The 22,286-nt window shown below is 41.0% G+C and overlaps 1 long non-coding RNA gene across 2 annotated transcripts in view; it reads right to left on the bottom strand.

The window, feature by feature from the left end:
* Positions 1 to 963: 963 nt before the first annotated feature.
* LOC113950983 overlaps positions 964 to 22,286 on the bottom strand; it is a 46,222-nt gene continuing 24,899 nt past the window's right edge. For both annotated transcript variants that reach the window (XR_003528957.1, XR_003528958.1), the window contains one exon: positions 964 to 21,954. This is a non-coding gene — a long non-coding RNA (uncharacterized LOC113950983). The remainder of the gene's footprint in view (positions 21,955 to 22,286) is intronic.

Here is a 22,286-nt window from a genome sequence, read left to right as displayed (position 1 = left end):
ATTTTTGGCATAAACAGAAAATGTGAATTAAGGCTTTCTAGTAAATACTATGAAATTAATTTCTTGAGCAGAATAATGTGTTATCTTCGGGTTATTTTCCTGTGAAAGTAGAGACTAAAATTTTGATTACACATGGATAGTATCTTTTCCAATATATTTCTATCAGTGCACTGATTTGGCAACCGTTTAGACCCAAAGGTCAGGGCCATTCATAAGTCCCATTGATTTCAAAGTTGAATGCCTGCTGAAGATTAAACATAAAGAGGAATGCTTTCCTAAATCGATTTATTTAAGTCTGTATGTAAGTTGAATAAGGGCCTAAAGTTAGCAACAAATCAGAAAAGAGAATGAGTTCGTGCCAAATATGTTTATGAATACCAAAACATACAATGAGACAAGGAACACAATTCTTACTTGGATTTGAACCAAGATCCCTAAACGTATAAGCTAACCTTATCTTTAACTTTCATTTCTTTTGAAGCTCTTAGCTTAAATCTGAATGGTGAGATGGGTTACGTTTACCTGTACACACGAGTGGCCCTTCCTTGTCTTCTGCTCTGCATCTGGATTTACTTCCCAGACAAGTAGTGATACTTCCCAGTATCAGCAGGAGGGATAGTGCCTTTATCTTGCTAGGATGGTACAGAAGATATACCTAAACTCCAGAACTGGAAAGGGCTCTGGACCCACAAGCTCAGAGTTGAAATCTTTTGTTTTCTTCGGTGTCTTCAAACAGAAGTTTATTTTGAGTTTCTGTATAAAGCAAGTAGAAAGCCATCCTAACAAACACAGGAGATTATGAATCTGGCAGAGCACAATGTAGATCAAAATGGTTTTAATCATTACTCCCTGTTTTAATTACTACTTGACACATTATCTCTATTGTCCTTCTAGAAGTCTGTCTTTTGAATGAAATATTGAAGGCGAGTTACAGCTGAAAATATATGCGGTCTAGAAAGAAAATGGCTTTGAACTATTTGAAATGATTTATTGTCCACATTTCTTTATGAATATTTATTTGCTGTAGTGAAAGCGATTCAATAAAGAGAAAACATGAGGACCAGTTAACTGAACATTTGCATACTCTAACGGTTTGAAAAAAGGAAAAGAAAAATAATAGGGTGCATTAGAATGGTGTTAATGTTTTGGTTCTCCTGTTTCCTGGAGTTAATTCATTAATATGCGAGATTCAGATCCTGAAGAGGAGATGTATAAATAGCCTACAAATAAGTGTCCCTAACCTTTATATATTCCCATTCAGAAGGAAATAAATATGTTTGTAGGCGATTTTCAAGGCCAGGGTGGAGTTTTGTTTCTGTACTTCTTCAGGTAGCTGGCTATGAAGGCCTGCTTTTTGCAACAATCATATGTAATCTAAGTCCCCATCTTGTCAGGACCAGATTCCCTTATACTCCTCAGAAGAGCAGCAGGTGTACCTGGCTATCAAAAGGAGTCATGAGCACACTGATTATTTTGCCTTGTAAAACCTTTAGTGTTTAAACATGGCTACATGCACCAAAACCAAGACCACACACACAGCAGTGATGCTGCTTTCCTTCCACCCTCAGTGGAGGAACAGTATTTCATGGTATGTGCCCTCATTTACCCCTGCTTGAATTAATTTCATCGACCAAAAAGCACTATGCGTTAGACTTGGAATGAACTTTGTTTCTCAGAGCTTCTTAGTGATATTCTGATACCCAGTCACAGATGGGGCCTTGACAGATTTTGTACAGATTTTCATGATTCCTTTTTTCTTCTTTTTTTTTTTTTAAAGAAAGATTGTTGCTGCTTGAGAATTCAAATGCAAATAGAGATGTTCACTGGCACTGTTTCACAAGGAAGCTCAGTTGGCTGGTTTTTAGACCTTATAAAGTGAATAGTATCACACACAGTATTTGGAAAAGGATAATCTTAATATATAATAGTTCTAGAGAAGGATGGTTACAGTAGTAAAACACAGACTTTGGACAAAGACATAAATTCTCTATGCATCAATGTTCATTTCTTGGAGCAAGACTGATAATAATAATATTTATTTGTAGTAATAATTATCATTATTTTCTACCTGAAAGATAGCTGAGAGGCTAATTCATTAATATTTTGAAATTACTTCACAATCCTCAACTAGAATTTGCCCTGAGAGTACTAAATATAATAATTTGCTCCGTATGCTTATTTCATTTTGCTTTGGAGAAAACACAATTAATGTGTTTCTCTCTTTACATTTGTCTGTATAACACATACTAAAATTCCAGATGCTGAGCTTCTGTAAAAGTTAACAGGCAAACTTGACATTACTGTATTTTTTCTTATTTCTTCCTCTTTTGTCATAGCATTTTACACCCACATAGATATTACAATATCATTGTCATCTGGGAGGTTGTTGCTGCTGATACAAATATGTAAGTTGAGATCCACACTTGCTGTTTATCTCCTTGCCTGAATTTGGAGTTGACAGTGCAACCACACATTGCTTGTCTGAAGTCAGAGCTCTCTTGATGTACCACTTTAAAGGAATTGTGTGTAATCAGGTAGTTTCTTTAAGTTACACATAGTTAGATGCTACACCATATTAAATGCCTGATTATATTTGTGTGTATGTAAAATGTTTTCTTCATCTGGCAGTTTACCAAGTCCTCCATTTATTGGCAAATGTGTATCAGTTATTCACAATTGAAGATACCCAGACCCATTTCCTCTGGTTGTTATCTGTTGGATAGCTAGACTCTAATGGCTAAAATCTACGTCTATCAACATAAAAGCCACAGGATATGACACTGGTGTCTTGTGGTTCCAATCAGCCTCCTGGTATTATAGTATTACTTTTATTTAACCGTGTTTCTACTGAGTTCAGCATGCTCCAGCGACGCTGGCTGTTTTACATAGCATCTGCATTGTATATTGTGATAATTGAAAACTCAGTACAGCCCAGAGGCAGCAGCACAGTGGCATGGGAATGGGCTGGGGCATAAGTCAGAAGAACAAGGCATGCAGGCAGCAGCAAGCAGGGCAAAGCCAGCCCCAGCACATCTCCACCAACAGTCGAGCTGGGTCAGGCATCCGGCAGCTGGGGGTCCCATGGTGTGTGGCAGCTCTGGGAGCAGCAAATGCCCAGTGCAGTGCCTGGGGGAAGCAGAGCTCGGGGTGTCCCTCCATCTGCCGTCGTGGGCTGACATCTGGGAGCACAGACCATAGGCAGAGTCCAAGGCTCACCTGGAAAATGACATGAACAGATCAAAACCAGATTCAACACACTTCACTGACAGCTCCTGTCCTGTGCACATGCCCAGCCCTTTGCAGGGTGGTTCCTGTTCCTAAAATGTCATCTAAGCATTAGCAGAGAACAGGCCAGATACTTTTCTAGTGTTTCAGAAAGGTAACATATATCAATAAATGTCACTTGCTATGTGAATGCTTATAATTAGAACTAAAAAAAATTACTTAAATTAAATGACTGGAGTAGGGCACAGCCTTTCTTCCTATTAGCCTATGTAGAAAGAAAAAATGCCTGAAGTGTAAAAGGAGACAAGAAGAAATAATGAAAAAACAAGTTGTGGCATGAAGAATAGAAATATTTCTTGCCTGGCCTCTTGGCTCTATCTGTGAAGATTTTGTCAAAAAACCTCAGCCAAAACTATTCAGTAAGTGATTTTTGGGCCTGGCTGAAGGGGACAGCCTTGCAGGCAGGAGGTTTCCCAAGAAGCAGACAAGTAGGTCTCTGCAGTGAGAGTCATGAGCTTTTCATGTGAGCAGAACACCTGAGCTGATGGGATGGTTTGACGGGGTAAGATGTGGCCCTACCTTGTAGCAGCACCCCCAGAAGTTGCTGTTGTTAGATTGTCCCCACAGACTGAAGATCTACAGCTTTCCATGGGTGATTTGGCATGGTGAGGAAGGAAGGAAGGAAGATGGGCTAGTCCATGAAACTTAGGCTGTACAGCTGTAACATTGAGATAGGTTGAAACATTCCACCCATTGGGACTCTCCTTTAAAAGTGTGTTTGCATAACATTAAATCACACAGTATATTTTTATAAAACTACCCAGTATGTCTTTATAAACAGATTTAAAACCACCCATAGAAGCAGGTCACACCAGTTCCTGCCCTCCCTGTAGCTCTGGTCTTGCTCTCCACTCTGCCCAAATTCGGCAGCTGCAGTAGTTTGGCTGCCTGGCATCCTGCCCAAAGCCAGAGACAGCCCTTGCCAAGACCCCACAAGACACCATGCCACAGGTCTTCATCCCACCCCAGGCTCTCTACCACCTCTTATCCTCAAGCTCTGCTCCCCAAATGCCAGTGCCTCTGAGGCACAGGTCCAGTGGGTAGGAGTGGGAATCTGGGCGTTCGTTTATGTTTTTATTTCCAAACTTTCTGCTAGAAGTGCACCCTTTCAGGGCTCTGTTTACATTCTTTGCTTTAGGGGTGTAATAATGTAGATTTCCTGCTCATGGCATAGTGTTAATTAATCATTATTTCCAAAGTTCTATTAAATTCTCAGACAGTGGCATCTTTTACTTTCCTTTGACTATTCTCTTACCTTTTTCTTCTTCTCTTTAGTATGAGGAGTCATCAATGGTGAACTGATTATAGGAAACTAATTTACATCATCAGTTCAGTAGTAGGACATACTTCTTAAATCATCTAAGATAAATACTTTTAATTAAGCAAATGTCCTACTCAATTCACTGTGGACAATCCCATAATAATGGATATTACTTCTGCGTGCTAAATCTTAGTCTTCACCAATACTGAATGCACAACACAAAGCCATTATAAAAAAATGTAGGCTTACTGTAATATTGCCATTTTAAAGCTGCCAGCTTTTATATTCATTATTATGATGACAACAAACCCCTGGCTAACAAATCTTACTACAAATCAGAATTTTTATCCAATATATATATGATATCAAATCTGTGCTAGCCTATTATTTGCAATTTTTATTAAAAAGTTAAATTGAGATTATTATACACTCTCTTCAGATTCCTTAATGAAAAAAAAAATTAAAGTTAAAATCTAATGAGATTTCCTGGAAGCATTTTAAAAGGCTGCAACAGCAGTAAAGTCAGCAGGCACCACATAGTGAAAGGAAGTATTTACCGATCAGAAGATGAATGCCTCTTCACCCAGAGTTTAACGGTTTTACATTATATGGATTTTTGAGAGGGGGAGAGGGGGAAGGAGAAAGCCAATGCTTTCCTAATCTAAGACATAATATTGCTTCCTGATCAAAGCTTTCAAATTCTGGTGCAAACTGACTTCTTGCTCTCATGACCAAAATCTCTTCTCTTTCCCCCACCTCCCTCCATCTGTTCAGGCTTGGATTTGAAAGTCCCTACCACAGAGGAAGAAAGCCTGATCCCTATTGCTTCGGTTGTGGTGTTGAAACCCATTAATATTTCTCTGGCAGGTACCCTGACGCTGGTGCCCTTGAACATGCTTAAAAAACATACGGTATCCCTGAGCCTTTGTCCCTGAGAGGATTAACAGGGTTGCCCTGGAGCCAGCCTGAAGGTGTTTTAATAGGTAATACGGGTGGGCTTCGCAGCGGACTTCAAGCTTTGCCTCAGGCTGCCCCTGCTCAGCAACACAGATGCAGCCATTGAAATTAGGGGGTAAAGCATGGCTCTGTGCATGAGTTAGAGTGTGAATCCTTAGAATCTGGTAGAGGATATCTCCAAATACCTCCTTCTCCCAACAGGGCAGGCAACCCAGTGGAGGGTACAGGAACTTGTGCTGCTTCTGCCACTCACTTCTTCTCTGACGTTCAGTCAGTTACTTAAGCTATGTCTCCCCCTCTCTATTCTTCTATCTTCTCTGGTCTCTCTTATGACTCTTTAGTTTATAAATTGTCTGAAGAAGGGGCTGTGGCACGGTATGGTTTTCCTGTGCTTAGCACAAGTAGGTCCCAGTCTCAGCTGGGTCCTGTGGCTATATCACGGTAAAAGTAAATAAATAGATAACAGTGGTAACAATAGTTTGGGTTTTCTTTGTATGAACAGTAGGTTCCTAATGGAGGAAAAGCCTCTTCTCTGAGTTTTTTTATCTGCAAGTGAAGGTCTCTCCTCGCTCAGCTGGAGAAGATACTGCCTTTGTAAATCAGACAAAACTTATCATGTAAAATGGAACACATCTTTGATTATACCGAATACTATCCTGTCTGTAATTTACTCTTGCTGCTGCAAAGGACACAACATGATTAAGCTAAGAAATGATAGACTGAACATTATGTGTCAGGATGGAAAAAGATTTTTCCTATCTAAATAGGAAGCAATCATCAAAAAACAGTGAAAATACACAACAAAATGTTTTAACATACAATAAACAAGCCACCCTGCTGTTGCCTTATATTGTGTTGTTGCTCTTCTTGCTCAGATTGCTGCAGATACTTCTCCTGTAGCCTAAAATATTCTTTATTTTTAAAAAAAACTACAAACTGTCATGATTTTTTAATGACGTGAGTATCTTTCCTCCATAGGTACATATGCACCGTTACCTGCTCAGTCTGCCAACTCTCCTGTGTTTCCCTGGGCGATTCCAGATTCTCCGAGTGGCATTTCTCAAACTGTAGATCTGTACAGTGTATTTTCCCAGAGCTGTTAAAAACATTTCTACTTTACTTAATAACAATATTTAACAGTACCAGCTATCACTCATTATTTGGTATACACCAGGTGCTCTGCACAGGGGGAGAGAGTTTATTATCATGGTTTTACAGCCCAGGAAAACAGGATGTTGCATGTGGTACCAATTTCCCCAAAACATGCTGCACAACGTTCAAACAGGAGAAGGACCAACATACCATCAGCTCACATTTTATTCTTGGGCATGTTACTACTTTTGTTTCCTCTAATATTACCACTTGCACTGTGCCCTCCCAACAGCATTTCAGAGAATGATTACAGCAGAGCCAAGAGCTTTTGCAATAGCAAACTCAGGTACTACAGCAAACAATACAAGTAACTTTCCTGATTTTGGAGTGTGACTTTGCCATGTATGATGTTTAGTAACTTTCATCGTGTCTCTGATGATTTCTGGGTCTGGTGCCAATAACATGATGCATTCCTATCCAAATTAGCATATGATGATATTTTGTGTTAATACTCCAATAATAAGGTCTGTTTGCTGTTTCCATATAGATGTATCTTTGACAGGAAGAGCAATTTTATAATAAGCCCAGGACGAAAAGCCCATCAATTGAATTGGTACCACATTACCATGGCAACAATATAATGCTAATGAAATTGTGCCTGTTGAACCTGGTTTATGGAACTCTACAAAACAGGCTTCACAAGAGGAGAAATCTTGTTGACTAGTAAATGTTTCAATGCATGATGAAAACCTTAGAACCACATGTGCTGTGACTTATTAACCATGTTATCCTCATTTATTACATTGCTCTTTGTAAGAGCAATACTGCTCTCAAAAAATAAAATTATATGGCAAAATCTGTGTTTCTCCAGATTCTCAACATGCACCACGGATAGACCCAATCACCTCTGTGCCCTGGTTTCACTGGTTCAGTTTGCATATATGCATATTGAGTCATGCAGTTTTTGCTGCTTATTTAATCTCTCACGCTCTATAAAATACACTGTTTTAGCTATAATAGACACCTCTCTGTAAGAAAAATGTGGCTTAGTTTATATCAAATTATTCCACAAAAACATATCCTTTTAGATTAAACCCTACACAGAGAAGGTGTGGTAGCAGAAACACACTCTTGGCTTCCCCCCTCCTTCCTTCCTTCCCCTTTGGCAGTTTACTGCCATATAGATGTGGCAGTATAGAGGCAGGGAGCCACCCTCCCAGAGGGATGGGTCTCATTCCTCAGGACAGCAGTCCTTGCTGAAGTCAAGGTTTGATATTGTGCCTGCTTTTAAACAAAACAATGCTGAGCACTCAGATTTCCTGGTCAGTCATGTCTCTGGACAGCCAAAAGGCTTCTGGGGAGTTGCCTCACCTCTAAGTGTCTGGGGCTTCAGTGTTGCGGTTTTTACAGCACGATCTCATTTTTAGCCAATAGATAATATTCCTCGCTGTTTTCACCTTGGAAATAAAGAGTGTAGCTCATCCTATAGAGTCCATCTCCTAATTTGCCAGGTACATCAGAACAGAACAGCAGGTGTGCCAGCAAGCAATGAGCTCAGTGAGGCAAGGGGGCTACAAATGTGTGTCTACAAGTTTTTCTCCTTTGGTAGGCTAACAATACTGTCAAATAGTCACCACTGTAGTATTGTCTAGGTATTTAGCAGAAACAATGGGAGAGAACACTGCTCATTTTAGCGAAGTCCTGATCTACACGGCACAGAAGTCAGCAGAAATCTTCATAACATTAGATTTAATGGGCTTTAGATCAGGGATTTAAAGGGCTGTTTCTGAAAGCTCCATGATCGATCCTATTTGGAAAAGGAAGCCCTGTCTAACATTTCATTATGCCCATGGTTTGTGGGAAAGCAACACACCGAATTTCTGAGCTGATAGAAATATAATGTAATGTAATTTCCCCTAATATATATTTTGCATTGGATGACAGTCTTATTAAGCAGAACTAATAATCATCATTATTCAGTGTAATAACCGTCTCATTAGAAATGGTCTGATTTTCCATAATTTTAATTTACCTCTCAGACTAAGCTATTCTAAAATTACTGAGGTGCCTACAGTGCAGTTTTGTAAGACTTAAGCAGAAACATAAGTCGTCAGGAAGCAACCACTGACTGAGTGCTGCTAAAACAGTGATACGCCAGAGCTTTGTGAGAGAAAAGGAAGTACAGAAAATTCAGGTTAGGAAATTACTATATCACTTTTTATTTTCTTACTGTGTTAGGAGTAACACGTTTTGCACCCATTTTGCACAAACAATGAGAAATTGTATGGTTTCCTTCAAGCCTTGGATGCACTACCCTTTAATAAAGGACTGGCTAAGGATCACTCTCACCAGAGAGTGCTGGTGAGGAGGGAGCTGACAAGCAAAAATATTCCTTGGAGAGACCGAGAAGGAGATGAAGACACCGATCAAGTTTCATTATCCTCCAATGAAAATAGGATGTAAACTGTGACATCCAGGCAGATTACATATGTCAGGCAAGCGGATGTGAACGGAAAAATGCAGATGCTAAAACTCACCTAATAGGCTTACTCTGTGGATTATTCTCCATGACCAAGGCTATATTAAGTTTTTTCTGAATGTTAACTATAGTCTACATAGAGGATATAAGAAATATGCGTTTATAAGTGAATCTGGGAACATTCCCAGCTGTGCTGGAGTTAATGCTTTTGATATACCTTGGAGCATCCCAAAAGCACTTTGGGTGTCATATACTTCTACAGACATCATAAATAGCACTATGGCATATACATATATAGCTTTAGTTCCAAAATTTCAAAGGCCACTTTTTTTCTCTAAAAATGTGCTCAAAATTTTTTATATTCAAACAGAACTTCTGCATGCAAACTGCTATAGCAGCTTGATTTTGTTTTGCCAGTTCTGAAAACACATTTGATCAAAAGAATTTTGTTGCAATCACAGAGAGAAGTAACCTCATATGAACAAGGAAGCACTTTGCAGGTTATATTGTAAAAAAGACAAATTGTCTAAAGGTTTTGTTTATCATCAGATGCTACTCTATGTAGCTTTGAGTAATAAAAAATAACTTATTTGGTTTGTTGGGGTTTTTTTAATGTTCCCCTAAAATAACACAGAAAAGGCAGTCTCTCCTTTGGAACCAGTCTGCTTACGAAATCTCTTCCCTTTGAAATTCGGAGACTTTTCCAGGTGTAATATTATTTGTTCAGCTATAAGAACATAGAGTGCAGCAGTGAAAAGCATTACACTATTATCCCAAGATAATTTGATAGTCTGTAAATGTATTTTCCTGCCTGTGGTTCCAGGCATTATGCTCTCATTTGAGGTAATGATTTGCAGTTATTTATACAATTCAAGTTAGCCTATATTGGTTTCACCCTGAACATTTACCTGCATAGCACAAACACAGCTTATTTGTAGATTGTACAAGCCAGACTAGATCAGCAGTGCAATGGGGTGCCTACTGTAGACAGCCAGCTTCTGGAGGAAGTGGTGTGGTGACTCACTGGTGGCTGTCTCCTGCCTACGTCAATGTAATCACAACCATACATCAGCATGAGTCTGCTGGACATGTTGCATTTTAAGTCTGACATAAAACTATCGCTCTGATCTGATGTGGCCAGTAAATACAGCATGGCACTTTCCAGAAGTACTTACCCTGCTTTTCTCTTTTGGCCTCTGCATGGGATGTGAAAACTCACCTTAAATTCCTCTTGCATTTCCATTCCCCCCAACACTGAAAACTAAATGGTCCAGTGCTACCTGGGTAGTTGTCTTACCTCCAATGCACCCACATTTCAGGGTGATACCACTCATTTGTAGAATTTGTAGCGCTAGTGAATGTGGACACAAGGCTTTGATTTTGGATGGGCTCAGAGTTCACCTCCCTTACTCTCACTTGGGAGTCTATGCTATGAGCAGATTTACATGAGGTGACAATAATTTCCTCCTGGCTCTTAACTGATCAGCAAAGGATGGAGCACCCAGTGGTGCTGGCAAGAAGAAAGTCTCATTAGAGAGTAGGCTGCTTTCTCTGTCCCCAGTGATACCCCTCTGGGAGCCTGGGATGAATTCAGAGGAGCCATGCACTGGTGACATCCATTGAGCTGCCTGCTCTCTGTGGGTGAGAAAATGCTCAGCAACACAAAAGATATAAAATATGATTTACACTCTCTCATTCCACTGTCATACATTCCTGAATATCGTCTCAGTTCATATTTGATATTGGAAAAAATATTAATGTCAGGGGAGTGATTTGCAGAAGGGTGCAGTGTCCTGGCTTCAGGTGGTCAGCAGCCAGGGCAGGAGCTCCCACCTCTGCCTTGCTGCTGCCCCTGTCCTCAGCTGGAGTAGACCCCAGCATGTAGGCAAGAGGCCTGGAAGTGCCTGAGGGAGGCAGGTGTGAAAGCCACAGTTCAAATAAAGCAATGGGGGACAGTAAATAGAAATTATTGTGTTGCTGGCTTCTCCTCCCTTACCTGTTCATGGTATCTTGCATACTGTTGTGACATTTCAGCCAGTTTCTTTAAAATAAAATATGAATGTTTGAAATACTACTTCTGTTATGCTGAAAATCTTTAAAGTTCTGTATTTTGAGAGAAAAATTAATACGCAACTTGTCTTTTCAGGACACAGTATCATTTAAGAACAGCAACACTTTAAAAAGTGCAAGAATCCCAGTTTACCATCCCAATGTCAGTTTATGGTAACATTTATGACATTAATATAATGGATTATGACCTTTCTTGGCTTGTCTGACTGACAGTTATTCATATATAACACAGTACTTATCACCTTGGTCCTTCCATAATAATAATCTCTTCAATTTTCTGAACTGTGTCATCAAAACATGTACTCATAAGTGTTGATCTCATCTCTGGGAGCGTAGTACCAGGAGCTCCTTTTGAGCTTTATGTCACCGAAAATCTAGAGTGAAATTGAAGACCAATTGCAGAAAAATACCCTGTCTCTAACTTTATCACACAGTCTGCATAATGGTAGCCCTTATGATTTTAAATGATTTACTGAGTCCTGTCAAAATGATGTACCTTTTTGCGTGGAAGTTATTGAAGTTCAGAAATGCCATTATTCTGTGTGACTGGAAAGATCTTGAGGAAATACACAATAGATGGTGTGCTACAATTACTTATCTTGACCTCCCTATTTTTTTTCTTGCTCTTTAATCTCAAGGTAGACAAGAATAAAATATATTTTCTTTAATATTTAGGCTGAAAATTTGCTGTGCAATTTGTACCTGCTTTCCTTGAGCCCATTTTTACTAAACAAGGTGTTGAAATACTCTTTTCATATTAGCAGTTTTACATGCATCATATTTAAAAGGGAAAAGAGGAAAGTGAAAATGTTGCATGTTTCCAAAAATGGACCACTTAACAAATACTAATGATGTGGATAAGGGGAGGCTCAAAAGACCAGGATTGGACACCAAGGTCTGTCACAGTCCTGCTCATTACCCTGTTGTTTCCCTGTTTGTACTGAGGCTCTCAGTGTTCCCTACCATCCTCTGAGCAAGGGAGCTGGATTGGAACTGTTGCTGTGACATGCGAATGATGTTCACGTGGTGGGGTTGGGTCTGCTACAACAAGCCGATTATTCAACTTTATTCAAACAAACCTGGGAATTGCACTAAACACCTCACACCAGCAAAGCAGGACTATCTTCCCCTGCATGGAGATGACACCTGTGTCTCTCTGAACACAGCAAGCCGTGGGTACAGCCACAGCAGCATGCCGGTCTTTACAGAGTACAAGATGTTCTCGTGCATGTAAGGGTCCTTCGAACAATAAATATTGAAAAGAGACATCATATCTTTAAGCCAGCTGAACAACTCCATATGCCTTAGAGCCACATGGAGATAGGACACCCCCATTCAAAACAGGGCTCTGCTTCCACAGACAGAGAGGCCTGCCTCTCCAGGGAGTGCAGAGGCTCTCCGGCCCTTGTTGTTTCCCTGGGGCTACACACCACTGTCATTCTGGAATAAACATCCCATCTACAGGAATTTCAAGTTCAAGCAAGAACAAGCCTATAGTACAGCAAAGCAGCCCCAGCACATATCTGTGATTACATCTATATTGATACCTCTGTCTTCTCCCCAGTATTTTGTCAAGAACATGACATCCTGCTAGCTTTTTTTGTTTGTTTGTTTTTGGTTTTGTTTTTTTAATAAACCAGCAATGTGACAGGGTAGCTGCATGCAAGACAGAGGTAATGCTGTTCTGTGGACAGAACAGAGGTGCTCTGGTGCCCAGTTCTCACCTCCTGAAGATGCCTTCAACACTCTGAATCAAAACGGTTCATCAGTGACAGATCCGGGGCTGGCGTTTCAGGCTCGGTACTGATGAGCAGCCATTTTCATCTCTGGACCTGGTAATTAGTTATATTCAGTTTAGAGACAAGTAGTTGGACATTTGTCACTGTTTCTGTGAAAAATGTGGGCATGTTTTCTTGGGCTATCAAATGGGACATATGGGAGCTGGATTCCATCCTTCATTAGATCTTGAGAATTGTGTCCTCCTGAGGCAATTAATTAGCATGATGTTCTTGGCTGCTAATGTTTGCTTTCAGATTGCAGTGGCAACAGAGTTGGAAATACAGATTTTGTGAGGATGGTTTAATGGTTTAGGGCGTTAGCCAAGGCCTACACAGAGCTTTCTTCAACCCCTCAGCTTTTACAGAGTTCCCTTATGTATGCAGAGAAGACCTGTGTTTTCTGTCCATGTCTTAGCTTTCTCTTTGAAAAACAAATATAATTGCATTTTCCAGTTTCACATGACAGGTGTAGTATGGATTTCACCTCAACAGAGGCCAAGGCAGCACTGCTGCAGTCCTTTGCCACCCTAGCTACGTGATGGAGAAGCTATTCTGCAAAGCTTTTTTTTTAACCTTCTGCAGTTTAAGACAAAAACATTTACATTAGAAAACTGTCAAATAAACACATTTCTATTTGTTTACTTTCAGTTTGCCCACTGCAGATATCTGCGGGCTGTACATACCTTTATCTTTGAAAAGCACATCTGTGGAAAAAGGCATATTGCCCTATTTAAGTGAGGTATTTGATGTAGGTTCATATATAAGGTATAGCCCCTCACCTGGTGTCTTTCAAGATCATTTCCAAACTGTACCCTTCCTAAATCAGTGTGATATACAGCAAAACCACACACTTGTAACCTGTGAATACAATCCGGATATATAATCTAGACTGCTTGTTTTGCTTTTATTACCTCAATTATATTCATAAAGTTATATAACAATTCATGGCTGAAGAACAGTGTTAGTTATAGCTACGAAAAAATGTCACGCCTCTTTTGAAGGGGCATGCAAGCAAAATACAAAATATCTAGCCAGTACAGTTATACAGTGAATAACACATCCTCCATGGGGAAGAACACATGCTTTTCTTTAGTATCCATGAAACAATAACACAGGGCTGAATCTTCAAGGGGAATGGAGAGGAGGAACCTATTTCAGTGCACCAAAATGCTAGTGTCATTTTATAGATGCATTTTTTAGCTCTAATGCAAATAAGTAGTTGTGTGTGTAGGAGCTCACTTAAGTGGCCACTGCTGTATCTGATCTGAACTCACAAAAGGCATATTACAAAGCTGTTTGAAACAGATGTGCTCTTACCCTCCATTTAAAACAAAATTAGTCCATGTTGTTAATTTAGGTAACCTTTGCAGTCACTAATATACAATCACATATACATCATGCACTTTTTAAGCATCTATGAAAGACATTAGGCAAAAGAAAACAATGAAGATGAGAAGAATCTACCACTAAACAGTATCTGCATGTTTGATACTCCTTCCTGATAGCTCATTCACATTTAAATGGAATGAGAAAATGAAAAACATTAAATGTAGTATTGTCTATTTTCATTTGATGCAGCTAGGTCTTATAACTCAAACACTTTGAGATTGAACTCTGCCAGACAAACTTTTGCTAATTAAAAAACAACAAAAATACGAGCAGGACAGCTGAATAATTGATGGCGAATTTATCCTGTATATCCAATGTATTCATGGCATGCTTTTTTATACTTTTTGCTACTACCCTTATTATCCAATGTTATCTTAACTCAATGCTTCTTCAGAATCCCTTATTCCTCCCATCAGCTCAGGCTGATCTATTTCCACACACCCAGCATTCAACCTCCAACGCTCTGACTTTCAAACCGTGTCTTTTGCAGACCACCAGGAAAGGATTTGCAGAACACAGGCTGAAAGACACTTATTGTGCAACTAATAAGGAAGGTTGAAATACCATTAAAATTCTGACTCGTGCTTTAAAATGCCATGAAATTTGGAATTACAGCTCTGCCTTGCATCCCTGGTTGCACAACTGCAGTTGCGTACTGCCGACGGTGCAGTATGATCACAGGCTGCCTGCAGCAGCTGAAGCACACGGGCACTTTGGACCACTGCAGCTTTTTGCTCCGGCTCCTGATGGCTTTTTTGGGAGCCTGATCTCCATTAAGGCTACAGGGGAAAGCACCAAGTTAAAAGTTTAAGCTCTGAATTACTCTGACGGTTTTACTTCAGCCCCTCACATATCGCTGTCTTTGAAGTCATAGCATCTCCCTCCATGTTCAACTATTTAGTTTTGGCCTCAAAGCTACACTTTAAATTATCATCGGATGACAAGAGGAAAAGTAAAATGCTTAGAAAGTGTAAATTTTATCATTGTCTTTTAAAAATTGGGGAGAAACCATATCTTGTATTTTATACTGTTCTTTTGAATCGCTGATTTGAAATGATTTGGTGAGAGGATATCACGTCTATTTAATGGGACCAAGAATTTTCACTTGATGCATGCTGGTGTGATGGAATCTTAAGATCTGCTGTATGGATGGAAGTATAAGTATGAAAATTAAGATCCAATGCAGCTGCATAAGAAAAATCATTATGATTAAAAATTGAAGAACATTGATCTACGTTATTGACTGACAATTTTAAACCTTTCATTTTACAGGAGAGCTGCTTCCAAATTTGTACATAAAAATCTTCAAAACCATTGGCGCTTTTCTGTGCAGGTTTTAAAAATGTAGTTAAATATTGTTTGCATGTTGATTATGGGGCTAGATATTGCTAGGTATTAAGCAATACCAGCATAAAAAAAAAGGCCCTATATTACAGTGGAATTGCTTACAGAGCTACAGCCTGCCTGAAGGGAGTTGCTCTTATGGTGAATGTTCATGCATGATGTAAACCTCCTTTTTGGTGGGGGTGTTTAGTAATTTCCATAGCAGGCGGGTGTTACATTTTTAATTGATTCCTAGCAGCACAGTCTGCAACCTTCACTGATATGTGTCCATTTCACAAGATTATTGACTTTTGACATATCTTGCTAGATGTTATGATGAGACAGATCTTTTTTGCACGATTGATGTCTATTGATATTACATTAGTTCATCAAGGTTACAAATCACACTGCATCGCACTACGTTTCCCATTTGCTGTATCATGACGAGGTTTATAATATTCACTCTGGGACATATAAAATGCCTGCTACCCATCCCTTGGATAAATAATTTAAGAAATTGTTGGAAAATCATACCTAATTAGTAGGATCTGCACTCAACAAGTGCCCTTTGATTTAAATTGTATTTGTATTTTGATAGGTATTGATTTTATGAGTAGGAGAGATGAATAATACATTTTGCATTTCTCCACTGTGCATAGCAATAATCTGACAGAAATAATGGAGGAACGCTCCTGCAAAGGAAGCGGCCTCTTTGGGGACCTGCATGCCTTCCCCAGGAAGCCCATGAGGCAGTTAATGGCATCCTATGTGGAATGGCCTGATCCTTTTTTCTCCCGCTGATTTGCTGTATCATCCTGGACAAATCACTCAGCCTCTCAAAGTCTTTCCTTTTCCATCAGTAAAATGGAAACAGAGTGGTTCCTCATCAGTCCACAGAAGGTCACAAGACATATGGAGAAAAGCAATAGATACATCCAAGTGGGTATTATACAAGTCCTGACTGGTACTACCACATGGAGCATGGGGCAAAGAAGCAGCCAGCGAGTCTTTCTGTGGGCACAAGAGAGTCTTGTTATACCAGAACCCATGGTGAAGCCATGCACCTGTGAAAGCAGTGCAGTGGAGGTGGGCAGCACACAGCACACCCCAACCCTGGAGGGCTCCTCTCTGTCCCTGCTGTCAGCAGCAATATTCTGGTTATTTTGCCTACTCACTTTCCTGGATGAACTGATACAAGATTAATTTGGTTTTCTTTGGATGCCAATCCCTTAGAGTGAGAAGAGGGAACAAGATGAAGGTTGTACCATGCAAATAACCCGGCTAACACATGCAGGCTGGTATCTTCCTGAGGCAATAGCTGCTCAGCATGCAGGTCGGCAAGCCTGCTTGCATGAGTGGCCAGGGGTGAGAAGCAGAAACAGACAAAAAACACCTTTGAGATTGAAAACAAATCAGAATATATCAGTATTTACAAATACCGATTTCCAGTGTCCCAGCAGCTATAACAAATGCAGACTCTATGAGATAACCATAATTATAGAAAAGCTTTATTTTTATTTTTTTTCACCCAGTATGCCAGCTCTGATTAGAAAGGAAAACCACAGGCTCAACTGTGCAACACAATAAACTATGGCATCAAAGCAAGCATCAAAGTGGCCCCTCGGCTGCTGGCAAACAGTACAGTCATAAGAAAAGAGACAATGAAAATACAATAAGTAGAAATAGCACTTTTCCCCCCATAACATAAACACCATAGACATTCTTTTAATACAAAGGGAAGCAGGATCCAACGTGACAGCTTTACATTTGCCAAGTATCATGGGAGGACTGTAAAATACATCCTCCCCAAACCAAGCCAAAGGAGCAGAACGAGCCAAGATGTTCTCGTAAGAACAAAGAAATCCCTTTTCTTAGGTCTCAGACAGTTAGCAGGCTTAAATTTGTGGGTTTTCTTTTCATTGTAGTTTGATTGGTTGTTGATTTTTTTTTTATTTTCATCATCATCATCTCTGTCTCATGCTATCTTCAGCAAGATGTGCCAAAATATCTACTGGTGCCTGTGTATGTAGGTGCAGTCCACTGCACTAAAACCACTTTATGGTCTTCAAATAATGGAAATTCTATTTAAGACATTTTATTAGAATACGTAACTAAAAAAAAATCTGAAGTAGACAACTGAGAGCGCAACTCTGAAGTAGAAGGATTCCTGTCACATGGAAGAGCAGACGACTCACATGCGTTTGAATCCTCAGCCTCTCACAGGGGGAGATTTCAATCATGTGTGGTAGGTTTCTTTGTGATGCTTTTCCTTTTCTCCTTTTTGTTTAGTTAATATTTTACATTCTTTTAGAAGTATTATCTGCACATGAAGGCCTATATTCATATAATCATGAGTGATATGCAACTTCTCTGTCTTGCCCTTCTACTTTTAGGCAGATTTATAGAAATGGATGCCTGGCAACCCACAACTGAGGTGCATGGAAGCACACAGCTGAAAGTATAAGAATGGGGCTGCTTGGACATAGTTTTTCCCTTTTCTCATTAAGGTTTCCTCTGAAGAATTTTTGTGAGAGCCTTAGCCAGTGAGCACCCATCACTTCCAGGTTCCCAAGCAGCCACAGCACTGGGAGAACATGTTTCAGATTGACACACTCTTTCTTCTAATGCCTGCTGTACCCTCCCAGATGCAGTAATTTGCCCTATTCTTCATCTTTCATAACAGACAAGCAATATTAATTATCCTGAAGTATTTTTTTAAGAAGATGAATATTGGAGAAGTTCTTACTTATTTCACAAGTTATTCTGCTTTCTATGTAAAATGCAAAGTGATTGTAATAAGTTTCATTTTGAGGCAGATCCCTCCTGGCTAACCCCTTAGTAAAGTCTGATTCCAGGTGAAGCCAACATGAGAACCGTATTTGCTTTTATGAATGCTAAAATGGTCCATGAATCTCAAATAGTATTGCACCCTCCGTTTTATAAATATTTTATGTGTTTTTCTTCAATAAATACATATATTTTGTTTTTTGAATCTCAGGGCCCCTTTTGAGCTGCATGGCTCTTAGAATCTTAATAGAGAAGTAGCAACATGAAACTGAAAATAAATGCTTTCAACAAACAGGGAAAGTCTATACTTCACCAAGAAAAGTGTGGCTTAAAATAAAACAGACTCCTGCAACATCTAAATCCTGCATATTTTCTGCAGAGCATGCCACAGCTATTGACATGCTGTTGGTTTTATATGTCCCAGGATGCATGAATTATTACTGTCATTTGACATTTTATATTCCTAATTCCATAGCCTACAGCAACACTTACCATCAGCTGTGGTAGACTATACCAGACCTCTGGCAATGCCTCTTATCGATCAAGCACTGCTCAATGTTTGCCTGCTCAGTAATGCAACGACAACCTAACTCTCTCAGACAGAAAACCCACAAGTTACTGCATTTGGGATTTCTAGTCCTTTCAAGAGACTCAAGACAAGGAACACAGATTACAGATACCTTCTCCCCCATTGGGAGGCAAACTGAGTTGTCTTACAAGCTTCAGGTACTACAAAAGAAAGTGCATTGCACAGTAATACTAACAAGAAAAGGTGGATGGATGCTAATGAAGGGTGCTAATATGAAAACTGGATATGAAAGGGACCTCAGGAATGAAAGAAATATTCTGCTAAGAGTCAGTGGACTTGCAGTGCCAGGCTTATTAACTTCTTGAAAAAGGACCTAGACAAAGTAAGTAACACAGAGACCCCAGCAGCAGAGAAACTATGTCAAAGGTGTTTGTGCTTATGATTTGAAGGAAGAGAAATTTGCTGTAAGCTTACTTAGGGGAAATTCCCTGAAGACAGCAAGAGCATGATTTCATGTAAATAATAAAATAGAAACTGCAAATCACAGGGCAGCAGAGGATACCACAACTGTCCATGACCAGACCCAGTGCAGCAGTGACTGTTTCCTGGACTTAGCTAATACACACACCAACACCCTCTCAAGTCAAAGGAAAGCTGATCTACCCTTGACATGGGACAAGCCTTGTCATGCACTGCAGCTCACCACAGCAGCACATCAGCATCAGCCCCTACCTTGAGGAGCTTTTTTATCACCTGCTCCCTTCTCCCAATCCACACTCTTCCTCTCCCTTTGGTGCTACCCCCTCTGACCCCTCTCCCCTCCTTCCAGGGAGCAGCCATGGCCCCAGCGCGGCTCCCCAGGACAGCCCTCCATATGGAGCAGGTCAGCAGGGAAGAGGGGCACAAGGGACAGCAGGAAAGACCGTGCAAGCTGTGGTGTTAGCACAGAAACTTTGACCCTTTACAACACATGCAGCTTATTTCACTTTTTTTGGTTTTTAATCTCCAAGTGATAGATGCAAATAATAGCCGTTGTCAATGAGGCTCATTAGCAGCGTTTTAGTCTTTATTTGTTACACCTTTATACTGCTGTTATTCAAATGTGTTTGCTCCTTTGCACCAGTGCAGCTGATGTGGGTTCACCTGATGCAAAGAGAAGGGGGACAAACCCTCAGCTGGAGAAAAGTGCCCCCTTGGAGGTCCTGAAGTTCGGTTTTCTGGGCCTGGCACTCTGCACTGCCCTGCACATGTGGATGGTGTCTGAGCGCAGGGTCCTGATGCTCATTTGCCACATGCTGGGGTCCCTTCCCGAAGGTGAGGGCCACCGCTGTACTTGGCAGGGGTGATGTCTGCACCACCTGTGCTGGGTTTCTGTGTGTGTGCACACCAGAGTGGCCGTGACCACCTGCTCCACAATGTGAGTCAGCCAGGTGGGAGCATGGTGGCCAAGCCCTGCCAGCAGTGGGCTCCATGTCTGCATGCCCTTAGCACAGTCCTTCTGTAGCAGCAAGTGCCCTGTGTGGGGTCAGCCAGGAGACAGCTCTGACCCACACAAGTCCCAGGTGTTTCTGTCAAAGTCATGACAACGCCAAGGTAAGGGACATGTTTAGCTTGGCCAGCCTGAACCACCAGATAATTTGTGCAAGGCCAGCTCGGCTTCTCCCCTTAGCCTCACAGCTGCCCTTCATCAGGGTCTGGTCCCTGGGGGAGCATCCTGGCCTTCTACCCTGGACAGGTCATGCTTCACACTCGAGGCACCAGTGTTCACAGTATTCCCAGGGCCAGTTGCTCAGAGACTGGAATACTTCAGTAATAGCCCATCAACATTTTCTTGCTAGGAATCAGCTTTCATGTGTGATGAGCATCCAGTCCGGCATCTGACAGCGCCCTCTCCCAGATGCTTGTGACAACCCCCATGTGGGGTGAGGACCTTCCCCTGTTCTAGGGACCCGTTGGACCATACTCTCAATGCAGATCTCAGATTTGACCCCTGCAGATTGTGGCATTGCTCCTCACTTTGGCTGCTGAGACAGTGCCTGCAGCACCCTCCTGGCATGCTCTACCAGTCTTCAGAAAAGGGCTTTTCCTGCAGCTATTGCTTTTTGCTCCCCAGCTCTGAGTGTGAGAGTAAGCCTGAACCATGGCAAAGGGTTTTCCTGCTTGCACTGCATCTTTCTCTTCACTCTCTCCCATTGTCTCTGACCCTTCTGCTTCCCTCACCTGTTCCACCAGTGTTCCTGCCACCCGAGGAGCCTCCAGCATCTTTGTTTCCTGGCTGCATCTCTTGGAAAGCATCATCGGGTCATGAACCATTTCTTCCAAACACTGGCTGCCTTAGCACAATGATGGAGTTGCCTATATGGTCTCAACTTGCTGCAACAAGAAGCCACACTTCTTCAATCTATCCAGTGTGTTTTTGTTATCACTTGAAATACAGCAGTACAGCTCTGCACCCATAATGTCTTCAGAGCCACTTAACAGCACAGCTAGAGAGCACGATTCCAGTTGAGCTCAGCTGAACACAGAAGGTGACTTCTGGTGCCGGAGCATTTAATCATTGGGGTAAGGCAGACTGGTGAGGCAGGGCAGCATTTGACTAGGAAAACCTCTTTCTCTGACATCCTAAGAGGGCAGCATAGCTGCACGAGTTAAACCCTTGCCGGAAAACAAAAATGTTTTTGCTTTGTCAAAACATTACAGTGGTGATTTTGTTCCTGTCTTTTGAAGGGATGAGATTTAATCGACAGATCCATTCAGCTCCTCAGTCAGCTTGAAGAGAGCTGGTTAATAACAAAGACCATTTGCATTCACACAGTCCCACCAGCCTCCTTGCATGCATAATGCCTCTTTGGTTGACTTCTCCCAGGGAGAAAACCAGTTTCTTGCTTTGTCCCTGGAAATGGTGGAAGGTGCAAACTCCAGGCTAAATGCTGCTGTTCTGTGCTTCAGGAGACTCAGCCCACTGGCCTCACATTCCTGTGGTCAAATCTGGTGGAGCAAACATCTGGAACATGAAAACAAACTCCCAGATTCAGGCACTCAGTCATAACAAGGACAGGGAGGATGTTTCTGCTGCAGTTCATCATCACTAGGGTGAGGCGTATGTGTGGGTGTGCGTACAGGCACACATAACGGTCGTCCTAAACTTTCTGTAAAGACAGTGCATCGTGTGCATCTGCACGAAAAGATTACAACTCCAGCTTAAATGGGAATTTTACAGCCCTCCAAATCCTTAACTTTGAATCTTTCAGTGTTTTTATGCAATTTGGGAAGAGTCTAATTTTGACTTATTGACATCAGTGCACTTTACTAACTCCTACTATGGTTTCCTCTGAA

The sequence above is a fragment of the Corapipo altera genome, unplaced genomic scaffold, assembly GCF_003945725.1.
Source record: "Corapipo altera isolate COAL_440 unplaced genomic scaffold, ASM394572v1 57, whole genome shotgun sequence".
Lineage (NCBI taxonomy): Eukaryota > Metazoa > Chordata > Aves > Passeriformes > Pipridae > Corapipo > Corapipo altera.
This window is presented reverse-complemented; position numbering and strand designations above follow the sequence as displayed.